Source organism: Mirounga angustirostris, unplaced genomic scaffold (genome assembly GCF_029215605.1).
Source record: "Mirounga angustirostris isolate CCGP_5_RB_7025 unplaced genomic scaffold, mMirAng1.0.hap1 SCAF_4, whole genome shotgun sequence".
In the NCBI taxonomy this organism is placed as follows: domain Eukaryota; kingdom Metazoa; phylum Chordata; class Mammalia; order Carnivora; family Phocidae; genus Mirounga; species Mirounga angustirostris.
Window position 1 is genome coordinate 173,438,447 of NW_026991712.1, and position 18,720 is coordinate 173,457,166.

At 53.3% G+C, this 18,720-nt stretch overlaps 1 protein-coding gene and 1 pseudogene across 2 annotated transcripts in view; both read right to left on the reverse strand.

The window, feature by feature from the left end:
• The window catches only part of EPHB2 (EPH receptor B2), a 184,806-nt gene that overhangs the window by 51,228 nt on the left and 114,858 nt on the right, over positions 1-18,720 (reverse strand). The gene's annotated exons all lie outside the window — the stretch shown is intronic.
• LOC123859982 (developmental pluripotency-associated 5 protein-like) lies at positions 17,800-18,718 on the reverse strand (annotated as a pseudogene).

Consider the following 18,720-nt stretch of genomic DNA (forward strand, 5'->3'; position numbering starts at 1 on the left):
CACGTGCAGCAGCACCCGCCTGGATGACACTGAGCATGACACAAGTGTCCGTGTACTATCTCCATTCAATCCTGGCCCGCCACTTGCTGTGTGCTAAGCCCTGGGGATGCAGAGACCAAGAAGCCGTGGTCCCTGCCCTCAGGCGCGTGACCGAGCAGGGGGCCGGCACACCTTCCTTTAACCAGGCCTGACGCTGGCCACGGTGAGCGGAGGGAGTGGGTTCCCGGCTCAGCCGTGCCGGGTTCGATGGGATCTCCCAGACGTTCTGGGTTTGGGCTGGCGAGAGGAGTTTGAGTGGACGGAGGAGAGCCCGGGGCCCAGAGAGTGGGGGAGGCTGAGCTCGGGTGCCCCTGTGGCTCCCTGCTCTCTTTGCTCTGTGAGCCTGGGCCCCTTCCTGCCTACTCTGGGTACGGCTGGGACCATCTCTATGGCCTCTGCCACCTGTGGGACTCTGGCCATGGACAGGCTCAGGCATCCAACCCTATGTTCTCCTTGAGCTGTGGATAAACTGATGCGTATATTTTCAGGGCCTTATGCTGTGACTACGTCTGAGCTGAGCTTGTGGTATTCCTGCGGTGGAGCAAGAGGGGTTGGGGGGGTCTTCCTCATGCAACGTGGCTTTTGCATTTTGCGTGCTTCCTGCTTTTGCTGCTGAGGTTAAACCAGTGGAGTCAGCTGCTCTGGTCAGAGCTGGGCAGGGTGCCTGATCCTCTGTGCCCAGCCATGCTGGAAGCAGGTGGCAGGCTTTTGGGCTAGGAGGAGATTCCGATCACTGTGTACCTGCCATGGGCCTGCCCGGTGCTGGGCCAGCAGCTTCCCCTGCTCATAACCTCACTCAGTCCTCACCATCTCTCTGTGTAGTAGGAGGGGTTGTCCCCATTTTCGAGATGAGGAAACTGAGGCTCATAGAGAGGAATGCCTTGTCCAAAGTGACTCAGAGCCTGTTCCCCCACAGTCCGTGTTCTTTCTAACTCCTGCTTCTGAAACCCTCAGTGTTCTAACTTGACGAAGAGTGCCCCACTCTGCCCTTCCAGTGTTCTCCCTCTCTCCTCTCCTGAGAAGGGGGGCCCTGCCTGGTCAGGTTAAGTCCAGGGAGTGCCTCAGGCTCATTCCCCTGCTGTGGGAGCTCCTACTGGGACCACCCAGGGGATGTCAGTCATCCCCCCCACCGCCCCCACATGCCCGGGCTACCCTGCCTGCCCCTGCCGGGTCCTAGGCTCTGTGGATCCTTGCCAGCCCCTGATAGAACTACAGAAGTCAGAAGGCAGCTGCAGGAACTGTGTTAACACATCTCCCCTTTGCCTGAGGGGGGATCCCAGGACCTCCCAAAGCCAGTCTCCACACTGGCCATCTGTGGCGTCCCTCCTCTACTCAAGACCCTTCAATGGCTCCCTTGTGCCTGTGGCGAGCCCAGCCTGCCTTGGCCTCCGAGCTGCAGCCTGGGCCCCGGTCGCTGCAGGTGGCTTCCGGCTCCCCCACCAGCTGTGTTCCATTTCCCGTCTCTGGGCCTTTGCTCAGGCAGTTCCCTCTGCTTTCTGCCCCCAGCGCCAGCCTGCCTCACACCTTTTTATCCTTCCAATCTCGGCTCCACCCAAATCACCTTTTGATCTTCTCCTGGGATGCCATCCCCGACCTGGTTTGGGGCCTTTTGCCCGTGCTCCCAAAGCACCTGGGCTTTGCCTCTACTGCTGCATGATTACAGGTTCTGAGAGTCTGCCTCCTGCACTCGGCTGTAAGCCTGGGGACAGCAGGTACCGGCAATGTCTAGAACCTCCCAGCACCAGCGGCTGAGACGTGATGGACAGGAGGCCTCAGGATGTCTGTGTTGATTGACTGATTGAGACTCAGAAATATGGAATCTTAGGCTGAAGGTCACTCAGCCGGTGTGTGGATTGGAGACTTGGTTCTAGGCCTCTGGAGCCCCCCAGACCATGTCAGAGCCCCCAGAGCTCCTCCACGTGCCCCGAGGAACAGGGTCTCAAGCCATCCCACCCTCATCCTTCTTGGCACTTGGCTAATACCTGTCTCTACCTCCCCCCCTTCCCACCTGCCCGACTGTGAGCATCGTGAGGCAGTCACCATACCTGCCCTGTTCATGGACTGGCACAGAGCCTGGTACAGGGCAGGTCCTCTGTGACACCTCACTAAATGACAGGTTACAAGGCCTGTAGGTGCCTCAGCCCGAAGGCCAGAGTCATCAGAACTTTCATGACCATTGGGTCTTCTGACCTCTACTCCCCAGTTGTATTTGTGTGTGTGTGTGTGTGTGTGGAGCAGGGGTGGAGCTCACAGTCTCCTGGGGAGCCAGACCCTGAACCCCACAACTTGCAAAGGCAGGTTTCACGCCCAGTGCGTCCAGCCCCTGGATCCTAGGTTGGGCCTGGGTCCCGGGTCCCGGCTCTGCCTCCCTCCCGGGTCCCTGCCTCCCTTCCTGCCATCCCCACACAGGGGCTGAGAGCTCCCGCACGCCCCGCAGGCAGCCCCATTCCTCCAATTTCCTCCCAATTAATCAAGCTCTGAACTTTTTAATTATCTGCCTGCAGGGTGACTCCCCACTCTGGTGAAGCAATTAAGGACATTTTCAAGTGCTGAGTGGCTGCCGGGAGGCAGCTTTGACCAGGCCCTGATGGAGGAGGTGAGCAGAGGGAGCCGGCTGGTGACAGGAGGGGTGGACAGGAGTGCCCTTGGGCCGTGGGGCTGCTGGGAGGCTGTCCTGAGGTCCTGGCCAGGGCCACTGCAGGAATCTGGGGCCACATTGTTCTGTAGCTAGAATCCGGCTTCACAGATCCCACGCAGTGACTACGTGCCAGGCACTGGGTTAGATGCTTTACAGTCTCACTGCATCCTCACCTTGACCCTGGGAGAAGGAAATAGAATTATCTCTGGTTTACAAAGGAGGAAACAGAGGTTCAATAACATTAGGCGGTTTCGGAGATGCAGCTGGGATTTAAAGGCAGCCCTGCATCCACAGCCACTTTATCTGTTGTCTCTTGGAGATTGGTATGGCCTGTCAGAGTGCCCAGGGTCACTGAAGAAGGGCGGTGGGTCAGGGGAAGACTGTGGAGATGCCACCCGAGCTTGAGATCTGCTGAAGAACATGGGCTCTCCACGTGAGGAGGGTGGGGGGTGGCAAAGGGTGTTGCAGGTGGAGGGGGCGGTCTGTACACAGGCTCAGAGGCGTGAAATGGTATGGTGTGTGTATGGGGAGCCACAGATAGTTCAGGGTTACTGAAGCATGAAGCTCGAGGCTGGGGAGGCACGTGGGGTCTGGGTCACTGGAAGTCAGGAGGACCTTCACGATGTTCTGGTCCAAGCTCCTCATCTTATGACTGCAGAATACACAACCCAGAGAGCAACAGTGACTTGCCTAAAGTCACACGGCCAGTTAGTGGCTGATGGGAGCCTGGGCTGCAGCCCAGGAATCCTGACGCCCAGGTTGGAAGGGAAGCTAAGGGGGCAGAGAAGTGGTGGCCATCAGATCCCTGGTTTCCTGCCTCCCACCCTTGCCTGCTTACCTCTCCACTTGCCTTTAGCTGCAATCTGTACTCAACACAGCAGCCGGAGGGATTCCTGCAGAACAGGAATCAGCTGTGTGGTGCTCTTCTGCTCAAAGGTCTTTAACAGCTCCCACCTCAGAGTAAAAACCATAGCCTACAAAGCCCACTTTACCTCTCTGGTTAAATTTACCCATGGTATTTTATTCTTTGTGATGTAACTGTATCCCCTTCACCTCTCTGAACTCACCTCCTACTGCTTTCCCTCTTGTCTACTCCACTCTGGCCCTCTGGCTATCCTGGAGCCCATCAGGCCTCCTCTCACCTCAGGGCCTTTGCACATGCTGTTTCCGCTGCCTGGTTCAAGTCCTAGCTCAGCTACTTCTTCACTATGTCCCTCTCTGAGCCTCACATCCCTCATCTATAATTGGGGTTAATGCTGCACACCCCACCTGCCTCCCCAGGCTAACATGGAATCCTGATGACAAAGCAGGGAACAGAGAGAGCTCCACAAAGGCCCTCCCTCCAGCTCTAGGCTATCACTGCAAGAGGGCTTGTAAAGGTCCTCACTGGGTCCTTGAGAAAACAGGCCCTTTGATGAGCAGTGGGCTCCAGGCCCCCAGACCTTAAGCTGGATCCACATGCTGGAGCCTCCCAGCCTGTAATCCTTGGGACTCACAGATGCTGGAAAAGCAAGTGTTAAATAATAATCACGATGTGCCGGAGGGGAAGCCGGATGTGTTGGAAAGCTTGACACATCTGGCAGGGCCAGCCCTAGTCCCCCGGCACATCTGGCTGCTGTATTGACAGGTGGTGCAGTGGGTCACTGAGGAAGGGCCTGGCGGGTCCAGACCCAGGGCCACAAGGGGGGGTGATGGCCAGATGGAGCCGAGGAGCATCTCCCACGCGGCCCACAGACCATCGCCCTCTTGCCGGTCCCCTTCGGGCCATCCGCTGTACTTTGGTGGCTGTGCTCTGAGAGGCCAACTTAGGATCCAGAACCTAGTCTGCCAGATTCTAAAACCCCTGCAATATTTTGTCGGCACCAGCTGCCCCTGCCGGGGCTTGGGGAGTCAGGAAAGGCCCCTCCCCTCTCCAGCTCGGGGCGGGGGGCGGTGTGGATTTTCGGGGTCACCTCATGTAGCACTTCCCTTTCTATGGGATCCAGAAATGTGGTCATCAGCTCTACCTGCGGGAGCCCCCTGGGCTGAGACTGGCTTCCTCCCTCCTCCCACCTGCCCCAAGAAAGCCATGGTCATTAATAAAGGACACAATTAGCTGTCAGTGGAGAACATGTCTGGAATTTTTTACCTGCTCTGTGTGCTCGGTTAAGGCAACAAACCCCCGGACCCCCCGGGGAATCAGCTACCACACACCTTTCAGGGGCCCCTTTGCCTGGGCCCAGGGCAGGAGGCGCCTGTGACTTTTTCAGTGTGGGCTCCACAGGCCTGGGCCTGCGCAGGACAGTTTTTTCCAGACTAGTGGAGAAAGTGACCCAGTGAGAGAGAGTTCCTGGCAGAAGCCATTTTTTTTTTTTTTTAACCCAATAGGTAATACAATTCAATACAGTCTTCTCCCCCTTTGTGTGCCGACTTTGAGTCTTTGGGGCTAGAAGGACTTTAGAGAAAAGCTAGTTCGGTCTCTCATTTCACACCTCATTTTACAGCTGGGGAAACAGAGACCCAGGGAGGGGAAGTGACCTTGTTTGCAGCACAGGGAAACAAATATGCTTCTCTTTAATGCAATTTGGATTTGTAGCCAAAGTCCGAAGGAATGTTTCCAAAGACCCTCCCAGTCATTCTCCACACGCCGCCAAGCCCCGGCTGTGCCGAGGCCGGGGAGGAAGAGCGGTGAACGAGGAAGATGGGGGCCCTGCCCTCATGGAGCTGAGGGTCTAGGACCGTGACGGGGGGAGAGAGGCACCAGACAAACACAAGCACTCCACGGTTTGTGATGGCCACGGAGGGGACCACCAGGTGCTGAGGCAGGTGTAGGGGGGTCACCTTAGGGAGTGTGGCCTTTCTGAATGGTGGCATCTAAAAAGACAATCCCTGGGGAGAAGCACATTTGGCCAAGCAGGAGCAATATTTGCAAAGGTGGGACAAGCTCAGTGCCTCAGTTTCTCATTCAGTGTAATGGGGGAGAAGCTGGACAGTACTGGGCACTTGATGCCCATTTGGCCCCGCTGTCTATGACCCCACAGACACTACTATGCCTGGGAAGACACTTGCTGCCTGGGCACCTCTGTCCTAACCATGCCATGAGGTCGGGATTTGTCACCCCTATTCTGCAGATGAGAAATGGAGACTCAGGGCAACGAAGGGCCTTTCCCAGGGCATAGGGACCGCAAGCTCAGGAGCCCGGGCCTCCAATACCTGCCTCTCTCTCCCTGACCTTCTGGGTGCTTTCCAGAACCACTGCTTTCCCCAGGAATGCAAAGTTGGTCTGCTTGAGCCCTGGCAGCCTGTGACTTTAGTACTAATGAAAATCCCACTCAAGAGGAATGCCTCGAGGAAAGGAGGAAACAGGCTTAGAAACACAAACAGGGAGAGGGGGAGCTTACCCACATCCACACTGAGGCTCTTGGGTTGGGGGCCTGCAATCGCTCTCCCTCCTAGGGGTACAGAAACCATCACCTCCTCCCATTGGCTTCTGGGGAGCAGGAGTGGGCCTTAGCTAACCCAAGCCATAAATCAAATGCACAAGATGTGGCTTGGCAGCCATCCCAGTGAAAAAGATCTGGGGGTTTGAGTTGACCACAAGCCAAAAGCTGCCGAAAAAGCCAATGTGGTCTTAGACTGTAAGAGTAGAAATAGAGTGACAGCCCAGCATCCTCCCTGTTGTTCAGGCAGCGTCAGTCTTGAGGTCCGCATTTTATGGAGGTCCAATGAGTGACAGTGGCCAGGCTTCCAGCTCGTTTTCCATCTGCAGCCATCTCTGGGTTGTGCTGGAGTTGCTTGGAGTGGGGTCCCTGGTATGAACTCTCCCAGACAGCATTTTCTAGGCCCATAGCAGAGTTCCAGAGCCCCACTTACGCTGGAACATTCTCTTGTCTGGATCCCTGGGAAGGATGAGTTCTCTCCTGAATCCTGCTCAGATTTTGCCTCTGTGTTCTAGCACTCCTGGACACTGGAGATTTGAGATCACGTGTGTGGTTTCACTAGGGCCCGCCCTTGATTTGAGGATGGATTTACTCAATAAAAAAAAGCCCAACAAGTTTTTCCGAAGTAATGACTTTGCATCCAGCTCTGTGTGGGGCACTCGGCACAGAGTGGAATAAGACACTAGCTTGAAGTCCACTTCAAGAAGGGGAAGAATGGATATGATCAGCTAGGGGTATCAAAGAAGGTTTTCCAGAGGAGGGGCCATTTGAACTGGGTATCAAAGGATGAGTAGGAGTCCATCAGGGCCAGAAGAAATGAAGGACATTTTAGGCAGATGAATAGTGTGTGCAAACATATGGAGGGGGGAAGGGCAGGGTAGGGTGGCTGAGCTCGGATGTGTGTGTGTGGGGAAAGGTGGGATACAAGGCAAGAAAGGTGATCTGGGGTTATACCACCATGGGTTTTGTGTGCTCAGTGATGGAGTCTGAGGTTTCATTTTCTAAGAGCAGGGAAGCCAGTTGTGGTCTTGGGCTAGTGCTCAAATGGCCACCCCGGGGCCCTCAGTGCTTTCCCCTCAACAGCCTCCCAGGCCCTCGCCAACTCATGCCCCAGCCCTGCTGCTCTAGCCTCTGCCCACCTATCCTCCAGTCTCGACTCTTTCCCTGTCTCCTCTCCTTGTTTTCCCCCATTCTCCCCTCTTGCAACTCTCAAGTCCTTCTTCCTGTGTTGTGACCAGTCCCAACTCTTCTATCTAAAAATGGACTATAAAATGAACAGAGCTATTAACAATTACTGACAATGGCCGCCACCATCTGTATCAAGGACCTACTGTGTGCTGGGTGGAGGGCTCGATGCAAGTTACTAGGGAGCCATGCATCATAGTGGTCAGGGGCACAGGCTCTGGAGTCAGAGTTCATCTGGCCTTGAACCCTGGCTCTCCCTACTGACCTCAGGCAAGTTACTCAACTTCTCTTTGTGCCTCAGTTCCCTCATCTGGAAAATGGGTCTACCAATAGGACTTACCTGGTGAAGATGCAGAGTTAATACAGTGAGTTAGTGTCCTCCAACGATTTTTTTTTTAATTTCATTTTTTAAAGTAATCTCTATGCTTTATGTGGGGCTCGAACTCATGACCCCAAGATCAAGAGTCGCATGCTCCATCGACTGAGCCAGCCAGGCACCCCCATCAACAATTCTTAGAGTGATTCTATAAGGTAGGTCCTACTGATAGTCGCATTTATAGAAATAAGTAAAGTTCAGTAAGGAGATGTAACCCACCCTCAGGCAGCATCAGGGCTGGGAGGAGAAGAGTGGAGCCCTACATCTGAGGCCAAAGGCAGGGTCTTAACTACTCAATCCCATGACCTCACATCTTCCAGGCTCATGCTTGGACTGGGCCTAGGGACCCAAAGCTCAACAGGCTTCCAGCATGGTGGTGAAGATGCCCAGTAAACAGGCAGTTTCCACAGAGCGTGATTAGTGCCAAGGGATACATGGGGGGAGGAGGTGCTGGGCTTGGGAGCAAGGAGGAGGGCACCTTCCCATTGTTATTTCCTGGAGGTGATAATATTACAACTATCTTGCAAGACAAAGAAGAAAGACAAGACAAAAGAATGAAAGGAGGGACATGCTGGGCAGAGGAACAGTCTGTCCAAAAGTGTGGCGATGAGACACTGCATAGCAAGACTGAGGACCCGCAGCGGGAACCTGGAGTCTGAGCGTGCAGGGGTGCAGGGTACAAGGCTGGACAGGCGACCAGGGTCGGGCAGCAACAAGCCTCCTGCCCAGCACTGGACGGTGTGCCCACGCCTTCATGACCACCTGCAGATCAAGTAACTCTGTGCATGTCATGATGGTTTGTGAACCCGCAGAGAATTGGGAAGAAGCTGGTCAAGTCCTTGGACTGGAACATTCTTGGATCATAAAGTCCCCCATGGCGGGGCAGGGACCTGGGGATCCTAGCCTCCTCTGCAGAGCTCCTTCGAGCCTAATCCCAAACTTTCCCGGGGATAGATGGCTTCTTAAAAGGTTATTTAAAAAATACCCCATCCCCGAAGTTTATAAAAATCCCACACCTCAGTTTTAAAGGGTCAAAAGCTGAAAATTATGAGCCAACAGCAAGAATTACAGAAAAAATGATCTCTGGCAATAGCCTGAATACTTCATGACAAATTGCCCAGACATGGTCATTTTAGAGTGATCACCTTTAAATGATGCTTCCACTTTCCCCTAAATGTCTCCTTTATTTGAACAGTGTGTTTATAGGGCCTGGGGCTTCTCTTTCCAGCTTGCACTTCGGATTTTTAAAAGAGGAAGAAACTGGGAGAGAGAGAGGGAAGGAGAGAGAGAAAGAGAGAGAGATGGAGAGAGAACACAAGAGAGACATCAAAGCAGAGGATGATGACAAACCTCTAATCTCATAAACTCTTATCTCAATCTTTATAAAAATGGGGAGGCCTGGTTGTCTCTGAAAGCTCACAAACTTGACAAACACTTAGCTCTAGCACCTATAGGGAAGGACTCTAATCCTTGAAAAAAACTGGAGATGTAGATCGGGGAGGCAACTTCTGGTGAAGGGCAGCCTGCAGAGATAGCCCACGCTGTCACCAAGTGAGGGCTCGAGAGCACAGCTTCCCAGCTTACTTTCTCTGACCTCATGGCAACCCTGTGGGAGAGAGTCTCCTTGGTTACAAGAGAGGCCAGAACTAATATTTTAACATTTGTAATCTTCTGATAAATAATAGCTCACACTTAGAGCTTACTCTGGGCCAGGCACTGTTTTAAGTGCCTTATGTGGATTAATTCATATAATCTCAAATTGTACTATAATTATCCTCATTTGCAGGGGATGGAGGCACGGAGTGGTAAGTCACTTCCCCAACGTCACCGATTCGGTGGACGGTGGCGCAGAGATTTAAGCTGAGGTGGACGCCATGTGCTTTTCCTTACCCATTGCTTGCTCACTACTTGAGGGGTGGGGCTCCAGACTGGGGTGGGGGTTTTACTCAGCTCTGTCAGCTCCTCTCCTCTCCTCTCCTTACAACATCCTGCTGAACTTCTGGCCCTGTTTTACAGCTGAGGAATCCATGGCTCCAAGCTGCAGGCTTTGTTTACTTGACTGGGCTTGGAGTCCTTTTCTCAACCTGACGGATCTGGAGCCCTGCCCAGCTTCGGCTGGCTCCTCAGAGAGGCAGTACAGTGCAGTGGTTAGTGTCTCGGTTTAACTCTGCTTCGACACTTCCAGGCTGGGTGACTGTGGGTGAGTCGCATAACCTCTCTGTGCCTTAGTTTTCTCATCTGCAAAATGGGGACAATAAAGCTATCTCCCTCCTAAGATTGTCGAGAAGATAGCACACACGAAGAATTTAGAACACTGCCACGCATGCAGTAAGTGCTCAATAAATGTTCGATAGTGTTTTACCGTCCTCCTCTTCCTGAGGGTGTGCTCTGTGCCCTCGACCCTGCTGTCAAGCCAGATAGCCACTGCTCAGGCTCCTTATATTACAGACAGCTACCGGGCTGGGTCCTGCCATCCCTGTCCCCGTAGAGAAGGCAGGATCTGAGTTCAGATCCCAACCCCACCTCTTCCTGGCTGAGGCCTTTAGGCACATGGGCACATCTCTTGGAGGCTCCATCAAGGGTAGTAGTACCTGTTTTAATAACACAGACGTAGGAGCCGAGACTTAGACTCAGACAGATCTGGGTCTCTGCTTCTTACTATCTGCATGACCTTGGGACAGTTGCTTGAACCCCTAGGGCCTCAGTTTCCTCAGCTGTAAAATGGGCACATGCCCTTGCCAGCCTTTAAGTATGAGGACCAAATGAAGTTACAGTTGGATGATGCCATGGGCCTGGCAGGCCTGGTCAAGTGGCTGTCGAGGTTAACCATGTCTCCTGCAGGGGTCATTCATTCAACAGACCTGAAGCCCTACTAGGTGCCAGGCCCTGTTCTGGCCGCTGGGGACACAGCAGCCAGTAAGACAAGCTAGTTTGCTATTCGTAGAGCTTCTACTCAAGTGAGGAAGATGGATAATAAACAGCACATACATGCAGGGCAACGTGCTAGAGGGTGCTAGAGGGGGCACTCTTCCAGCTGGGGTGGTAAGGGAGGCTCTGAGGAGGTGACACATGAGCTGAGACCCTGAGGCAGAGATCTGGGGTGGGGAGCGCACAGGGAAGAGGACTCTAGGCAGAGGGCACAGCACGGGCAAAGGCCCTTCCTCAGGAGGGACTAACAAGGATGCCTGTGTGGCTGGACGGGGTGAGCAAGGGGCAGAGTGGGAGGAGGAAGCCGAGCTCTAGGAGATGGAGCTTGACTCTAAGTCCACGGGGAGCCTCTGGAGAGTTCTGGGCAGGGCTGCAAAGTGACCTGAGATTGAAACAGGTCCCTGTGTGTGTGTGTGTGTGTGTGTGTGTGTGTGTGTGTAGAGAGCAGGGAGGCTGCACCATGGTCCAGGTAGAGGTGACAGTGGAGGGACAGGGTGATGACAGGGAGGGTAGAGAGGGGGCCGGGTTTCACGAGGACCTGCGACCACCTCTTCTGCCCACGGTAGCACCCCGTGTGAACAAGAGTGGGGGGCAAGGTGAGATGCCAAGCTCGGCTTCTGGGAAAGGAATACGATGTGTTTCCTTTGGAGTCCTTCACTCGTGGAGCAGCGCCTCCTCCCCAAGGACTCTCCATCAGCGAGCTGACTGCCCATCGAGAGCCAGTAACTAGGCTTCTGGGACAGGTGCCCGGGGGGCTGGCAGAGCCTCTCCTCTCTGGGCCGCGTGGAGCCTGTGGCCACGCTGCTCCTTGGCAGAAAGTTGAAAGGGAAGAAAGCTGCTCCCGGCGTTCCTGGCCCCATTTTAAGGGTCCTCCTCTTGCCTCTCGCCCAACCCCAGGCATGCAGCTCCCCAGGCTGCCCTGAGGTCCCACAGGACCCCTGCTCGAGGTCTCAGATCTCGCCCACCTCCTGGCGTCTGCCCTCTGTCCCCAGCTGTGTCTCATCCCCTCTCAACTCAGCTCATGCTGAGAGAGGCCAAGGTCGCCTCTCTGCCAGGGAAATCAAAATGTTACACTGGCTGTACCCTGTGAGCATTCAAACAGGATCCCTCCTGGAGACACCAGGCCTCCATCCCAGGACTTCATCAAACGGTGGACTTTTCAGGCACTGTGACAGGTAGGGGAGGGGTGACCTTGGGGCCGACAGGGCCCCGGGCTGCCATTCATATCTCCTATGGTTCCCTACTGCACCCACCTTCAAGACTGACCCACCTGCTCCTGAAACTGGCCTGTACGGCATAACTTTCCAGAACAACCCACCCTCCTGCTTCCATGTTCCCGGAGCATGGCCACGGGTGCGCCTTACAGGGACACGTGAGAGGGACATTATTATTATGCCCCCAGTGCTGAGGAGGAAAGCAAGACCCAGAGAGAGAAGTGACTGCCCAGGGTCACATGGATGGTGGTGGCGGAAGTGGGCTAAGACCTCCACCTCTGGCTTTGAATCGTGTCTGGTCTCCTTGCCCCGGGGCCCTCCGCCAGCCAGGTTCCCTCCTGCTCTGCATGACAGACATGACAGCAGGAGGCCGTGGTTAGGATCGGAGGAGTAACTGAGAAGGCCACTTATGGGTGGTGACAGACAGGAATGGGCAGCAGAGCATGGGTCCTAAGTGAGCTTTAAAACTGGTCATGATATTCGCTTCGATACGACACAGCCATCCTGGATGATTTAGGCACTGACCCACTGCCCTCTGTCTACTAATTGATAGCATTATGGGAGCCTGCCACAGTGCTCTAAGGGTGGGTGGTGTGCAGATTCATTCACTCAGCTGTTCATTCATTCACTCCCCAGTGATCGAGAACCTGCCATGTGGCAGGTACCTCGCAGGACAGAAAGATGTCTGACACAAACCCTGCCCTTGGGTGCTGCTACTTAGTACCACAGCTCTGTTTCTTCCTTTTTTTTTTTTTTAAAAGATTTTATTTATTTATTTGAGAGAGAGAATGAGCAGTGGGGAGGGGCAGAGGAAGGAGCAGACTCCCCTGCTGAGCAGGGAACCCGACACAGTGCTTAATCACAGGACCCTGGGATCATGACCTGAGCTGAAGGCAGACGCTCAACGACTGAGCCACCCAGGCGCCCCTACAGCTCTGTTTCTTACCCTGGACTGGAAGCTTCCCCAGTGGTTAAGAAAGTAGCTTTAGGAGTCAGAACATGTCCTGGGTGTGTGACCTTGGGCAACTTGCTTCACCTCTCTGTGTCTCAGTTCACCCCTAAGAGAAATGGAGATGGTAATGTTGCCTATCACATAAGGTCATCATGGGGGTTAAATGAGTTAAAATGAGTAAAAGTGCCTAGAACAATGTGTCTGCACAAAGTGCTTAGCTCTGTCCTTCTATGTTCTCAAGGGCTTATAGGGTTTCCCGACCAAGGTCTTACTATCCTGATGGGAATCACTGAATTTTATTTCTAACAATGGTTACAAATAACAATTTCAGGCACCCTCCTTTTTTTTTTTTTTTTAAGGATCCTGGCAGAGATCATGCAAAATTCATTTGTCAGGATCTATCTGCTAAGAGTATCTTTGCATTTGAGTTTAAACAGTCATCATTATCCCTTCAATAAATATTTTTTTGAATACCAAGCAATATTCTAAGGGCTTTAGCAGCATTATCTTATTGAGTCCTAATAATATCCCTGTGAGGTTGGCACTATTTCCCCCATTTTGCAGAGGAGAAAACAGGCTTAGAGAGGCTCCATGACCATCCACCCATCCATTCATCCACCCACCCATCCACCCACCCTTCCATCCATCCATCCATCCATCCATCCATCCATCCATCCATCCATCCATCACCCAACCATCCCTCCATCCATCCATCATCCATCCCTCCATTATCCATCTATCCATCCATCCATCCATCACCCATCCATTCATCCACCCACCCATCCATCCATCCTTCCATCCATCCATCACCCAACCATCCATCCATCCATCCATCCATCATCCATCCCTCCATTATCCATCTATCCATCCATCACCCATCCATCCATCCATCCATCCATCCATCATCCATCCCTCCATTATCCATCTATCCATCCATCCATCCATCACCCATCCATCCATCCATCCATCCATCACCCAACCATCCCTCCATCCATCCATCATCCATCCCTCCATTATCCATCTATCCATCCATCCATCCATCACCCATCCATCCATCCATCCATCCACCCACCCATCCATCATCCATCCATCCATCTACCCATCCATCCAAGATTTATTGAGTACCCATTATGAGCCAGGTAAGCACTGTGCCAGTTCAAGTCCCAGCCAGTAAGAAATGAGACATAGTCTTTGCCCTATCAGGGCCTCTGGTCTTGCCAGGAAAAACCTACCTTTGTTAGATAATGAGCAGTATGATGAGAACCACAGTGCAGAAGGGCACGGGTGAGTTGAACAGGGGCCAGACAAAGCATAAAGCTGGGTATATGTTGTTGGGTTTCAGCCCAACTAGGAGAACAACGTAGGAACTCCCCCTTCTACTTCCTAAGCCACTCCTCCTAAGCCCCATCTTTGCCCCATCAACATTGCAATATTTGTCAACATTGCAAACTCTGTTCATTGGGGTGGTGGCTCCCCCTGTAACCCCTTCTTGTCACCTCCTAGGCCACAGAGGTCACCGATCCCCGAAGAAGGCCAGTGTATCTGGACTCTATACTGGGCCTTGTGTTTATCATGTGTTTGCTGGCTGAGTGCTGACTGTAATGTCTCCACTTTGGGAAGTCTTCCTCAATGACCGTCCAGTCCCCCTACCCTGTCCCTGGGCCCAGAGTTGCTCTCTTTGCATTCCCACAGAAACGTGTGTGTATCTCCAACCAGCCTCCCTTAATTATTTTCCCTTTGACTTTCTTCTGCACCAGACTATGAGCCTGTAAGCAGGCCTTACTCACCTTTTATTTTTTTTTTTAAGATTTTATTTACTTATTTGACAGAGAGAAATATAGTAAGAGAGGGAACACAAGCAGGGAGAGTGGGAGAGGGAGAAGCAGGCTTCCCACGGAACAGAGAGCCCGATGCGGGGCTCGATCCCAGGACCCTGGGACCATGACCTGAGCCGAAGGTAGACGCTTAATGACTGAGCCACCCAGGTGCCCCAGGCCTTACTCATCTTTGAGTCTAGCACAAAGCCGGGTATGTGGTGGGCACTCGATACCAGCTGGTTTCAGAAATAAGTGGAACGGCCGAGTGGGTGAGAAAATCTAGGTCAGAGTCCCAACATGAACAGTTCTAGTCAAAGGCCTCAGAACAAGGGCAAGATGAGGATTCAGGGTTGGTATGCAAATGGTTTCATCTTGTGCTCCCACTTCAACCCCTTGATCGGTAGCTGCCTAGTGTTGTATTGAGAAGGATCCTGGAGTAGCACTGGATTTAGTGGGAAGAGTATAATGACTGATTCTCAACGTCTGGATTAGAGTCAGGGAGGAATGGCAATGGACGCTTCTCATTTCTGATATCCTGGGAAAGCCGTTTTCCTCTTTAAGACTTTGTTTTTTCCCCATCCACAAAACGAGGAGACTAGACTCAATTATATCTGACACTCTAGGATCTGAGCCCTGCATCTCTTCTAGTGTTCTCTTTCTTCAGGGACAGGAGGCAAGTGCCAGCCTCGCCCAGGGCCTGGTATACAGCAGGTGCTCAGTGAATGCTGGTGGGATGAACAGTCCTCATTGGTCATTGTGAGACTTGGGGGAGAATAGCCTTCCCACCCAGACTAATATGAGGAAGGTGGGGCTGACAGAAGTGAAGGGAATGTTCATGCCCAGAGCCAGCTAGAGCCTCTTCTTGTCCCTGGGTCTTCTGACCCCCAGGTCTGTCGCTCCTGCCCCTGGTTGGTTGCACGTACCTATCTAAACAGATATTCCCCTGACGCCGATCAGATAATGATCCCAGCCACGATCAGTGTTGCATTTTGATTCCACAAAGCATTTTCGGCATCATTATTGCACTCAAGCTTCGCAAGGACTCTGGCAAGAGAGAGCGCTGACCCTCACCCTCAGTTGACAGACTGGGACACGGATGCTCAGAGAGGGCATGTGATTTGCTAGGGTCACACAGAGCCGGTCTCGAACCCAGGTCTTCCATTCTAAAACCTCATGCTCTATCCACCTGCCCCTTACCAGCCAGCTCCTCTGTTCCGCTGCACCGCCTCTCTCCTCATGGCCACCTCTGCATTTTCAGTAAAAGAGCAGAGGGACAAAGGAAGTGTAACAGGAGCTAAGCTCTCCTCTTCCATGAGGCCAAGCCCCACCTTGGGCCACATCTTTGAGGGAGAGGCCTTGGAGGGGAGAAAAGGGGTCATAAGACCTGAACAGCAGGATGCCGGCTGGACGACTGGCCTCCCAGGTCCTTCCCTGCGACCCCGGCCTGGGCTCACACCAGCTGGGTAAACAGGAGTCAGCCCATCCGGGGGCGGGGGGCATTCCTGCCCCTCTCAGACTGCCTGTCTGTTGCTAAGGATTCTGGGAAGGAGGCGGGGAAGGCTAAGGTGAGCAGCTGATGAGGAGAAAACACACAGGAGGACTGGTCTGGAACTGTCCTCAGGAAGACAGGGATGACCCGGGAACAGATGGGAAAATGGCTGGACCTGGTCTGGCATCTACTCTCTGCCCTCTCTCCTGCTCCATACAAGCCTGGTTTCATCTTACTCTAAATATTCTACAACTCTGGGTATGTTACTTGGTCTCCTGTGACTCAACTTTCCCATCTGTAAAAAGGGCCTAGGGAGAAAATCCTTCAGGAACAGAGACACTCTCTTTTCTCCCATCCCTGCCCTCTTTTGAGAGATCCAGGCCCTCCAGATGGAGCGGCTCCTTTAAACTTATGACCCTGTAAACATCCCCTTGTCCCTACCCCACATAGCGGCCAGCTGGACCAGGGAAAGCAGATGTCTCCGTGTGTCTCTTCCTACCTCCTGCACCCCTTTAGGACTTTGTCTGCATCTCTGAGAACACGAAAAGCTTTCTGCCTTTCTTATCACCGCCCTGGACTGCCCACCTCCTCGGACTGGTGGCTTTTCAAGGCAGGGCTCTTGTCTTATCCATCTTAGTGTCCCTAGTGCCCAGCACAGGGCCTATAGCGTTATGGGGTTGTTCGCTGGACAGAAGAAATGAGAAAGAGGGCCGATCACACCCCCTCCCCGGCCCTGGGTGTAAGTTCCAAGGTGGCACCGCAGCTCTAAAATCCCCTCCTTTTCTTGAAACATGCAGAAATGGTGAGACAAGACGTGAGCCCAGGCAGTGAGGGCTCAGGGTTTGAGCCATCTGCTGGGATCCAAGGCCACAGAGCACAGGAGGGCCCCAGAAGGTGAAGTTCAATTAATGGCTGGCTCTAAGACCTTAGCTGGTTGATCCCTGACCCAGCGGCTGCCATGACGCACTTCCTTGGCCTGTGGGTTAAAACCCACCAGTGCAGAGCGTGGATCTCGGCTCACCAAGGAGGCACCCCTCACGACGCCACAGTGGAGCTCTCCCCCCAACAGTGTTCTCAGATGCTGGGAAAACGGGGACAAGCGAAGCAGCCCTCACTCCTTGTCTGGTTCATCTTTGCGCCTCGAGTGCCTGGGGCGGAGCAGGACCCGGCCGAGCCCGGGAATGAGGGGCTGACCCCGGCACTGGAGTGTGAGCTGAGCGCTCAGCATGCCTCCCCTCGGACAACACACGCTCTGTGAGTGCAGACGATCAGAAGGCTTGGGGGAAATCAAAAGCAGCTCCTCAGGAAAGGCCGGGCCCCCCCCTCCCACTGCTGCAGAGGCTGCTCTGTGGGGGGCAGCTGGGCCCCTGGGCCGGTGATTCATGTCTCGCTTGCTCGGGGTGGGAGCACCGGCCGACGCTGAGCTGAATTCATAAGACCTTCTCTGTTTTATCTCACAGATGTTTCTGGGATGGATGTGTCAAGGAAAAAAAAAGGCTGAAGTTGAAAAATCCCAACTCAGCACATGTCCTCCAGCCCCTGGAGACGTGACAAGGGATTAAAACGCCTTTCCTTCATTTGCCCAACATCTCAGGAGAAAGCTAAATTGCATGCCCGTCAGGGCTGTTCTGGGCACCTGCTGGCTATGAAGACGACCTCCTCATTAGCGCAGCTTCCCTCTGGAAGCAAGTGCACAAAAACCGTGTTATGGGTACGCGTGCGAATGTGTGTGAGCGGGCGTGGTGTCACGCACTCCTCGCTGTGTCTCCACGACCTGTTCCCACGCACGGCAAACGCGAGCTTTGGAGCTCCTGCTATGCGAGGCACCGCACCCAGCACCCTGTCATTTTATCCTCACCACCCAGTGAGGCCTATGCTCTGATTTTCCCATTTTCTAGAAGATTCGCCTCCATGCAAAAACGCAGGCTCACGCATGTACACGTCTACTTGTGTGCACAAAACATGCTCGTATGTACACCTCAGGCTTTCTCCATGCATCCATATGCAGACAGATCTATACACGTGCACGTGCGTCACGAGACAGGCCGTCCATTGAGCTCATTCCGTACAAGTCGCTTTGCTTCTATTCCTGTTCTTTTTTTTTTTTAATTTAAAATTTTATTTTAATTAGCAAACCTGGGGGGAGGGGGGAGCCACATTAGGACTCAGAGACAAAGGTGGAGACCAAAAAATCAGCTGGTTTTTCCTTGTCAGGCCGGAGCAGAATTTCAACCCGACCACATCCATTCCAACTCTGGAGACAATTTACTCTTTAAATCCTGATCCAGATACGTTGGTTGCAAACTGGCTTCACTTCATCCAAGGACCTAGCTCTAGGGCTTTCATGGCATCCTCAAGTTTGAGCATCCCTCGTTCCTGTCGCTGGCAGTGCCATTCGGCCATGGACTGGAGCATCCACTTGGCCCTGAGCTTATACAAGTAAGAGCCATAAACCACGATCTCCGTGAGCTCCGAGGATTCCAGAACCTTTAGCTCGAGCATGACTTTGCTCACTTGCTCGATGTACGGGATTCGAGATCCAGCTGGGCCAAACATAGCTTCCAAGAGCTGCGTCTGGACCTGCAACACCTCGGGATCTTTCAAGTCTTCGGGAGCTTTCACCCACGGTGGAATATCTTTTCATTCTGGTAGCGTCCCCATCT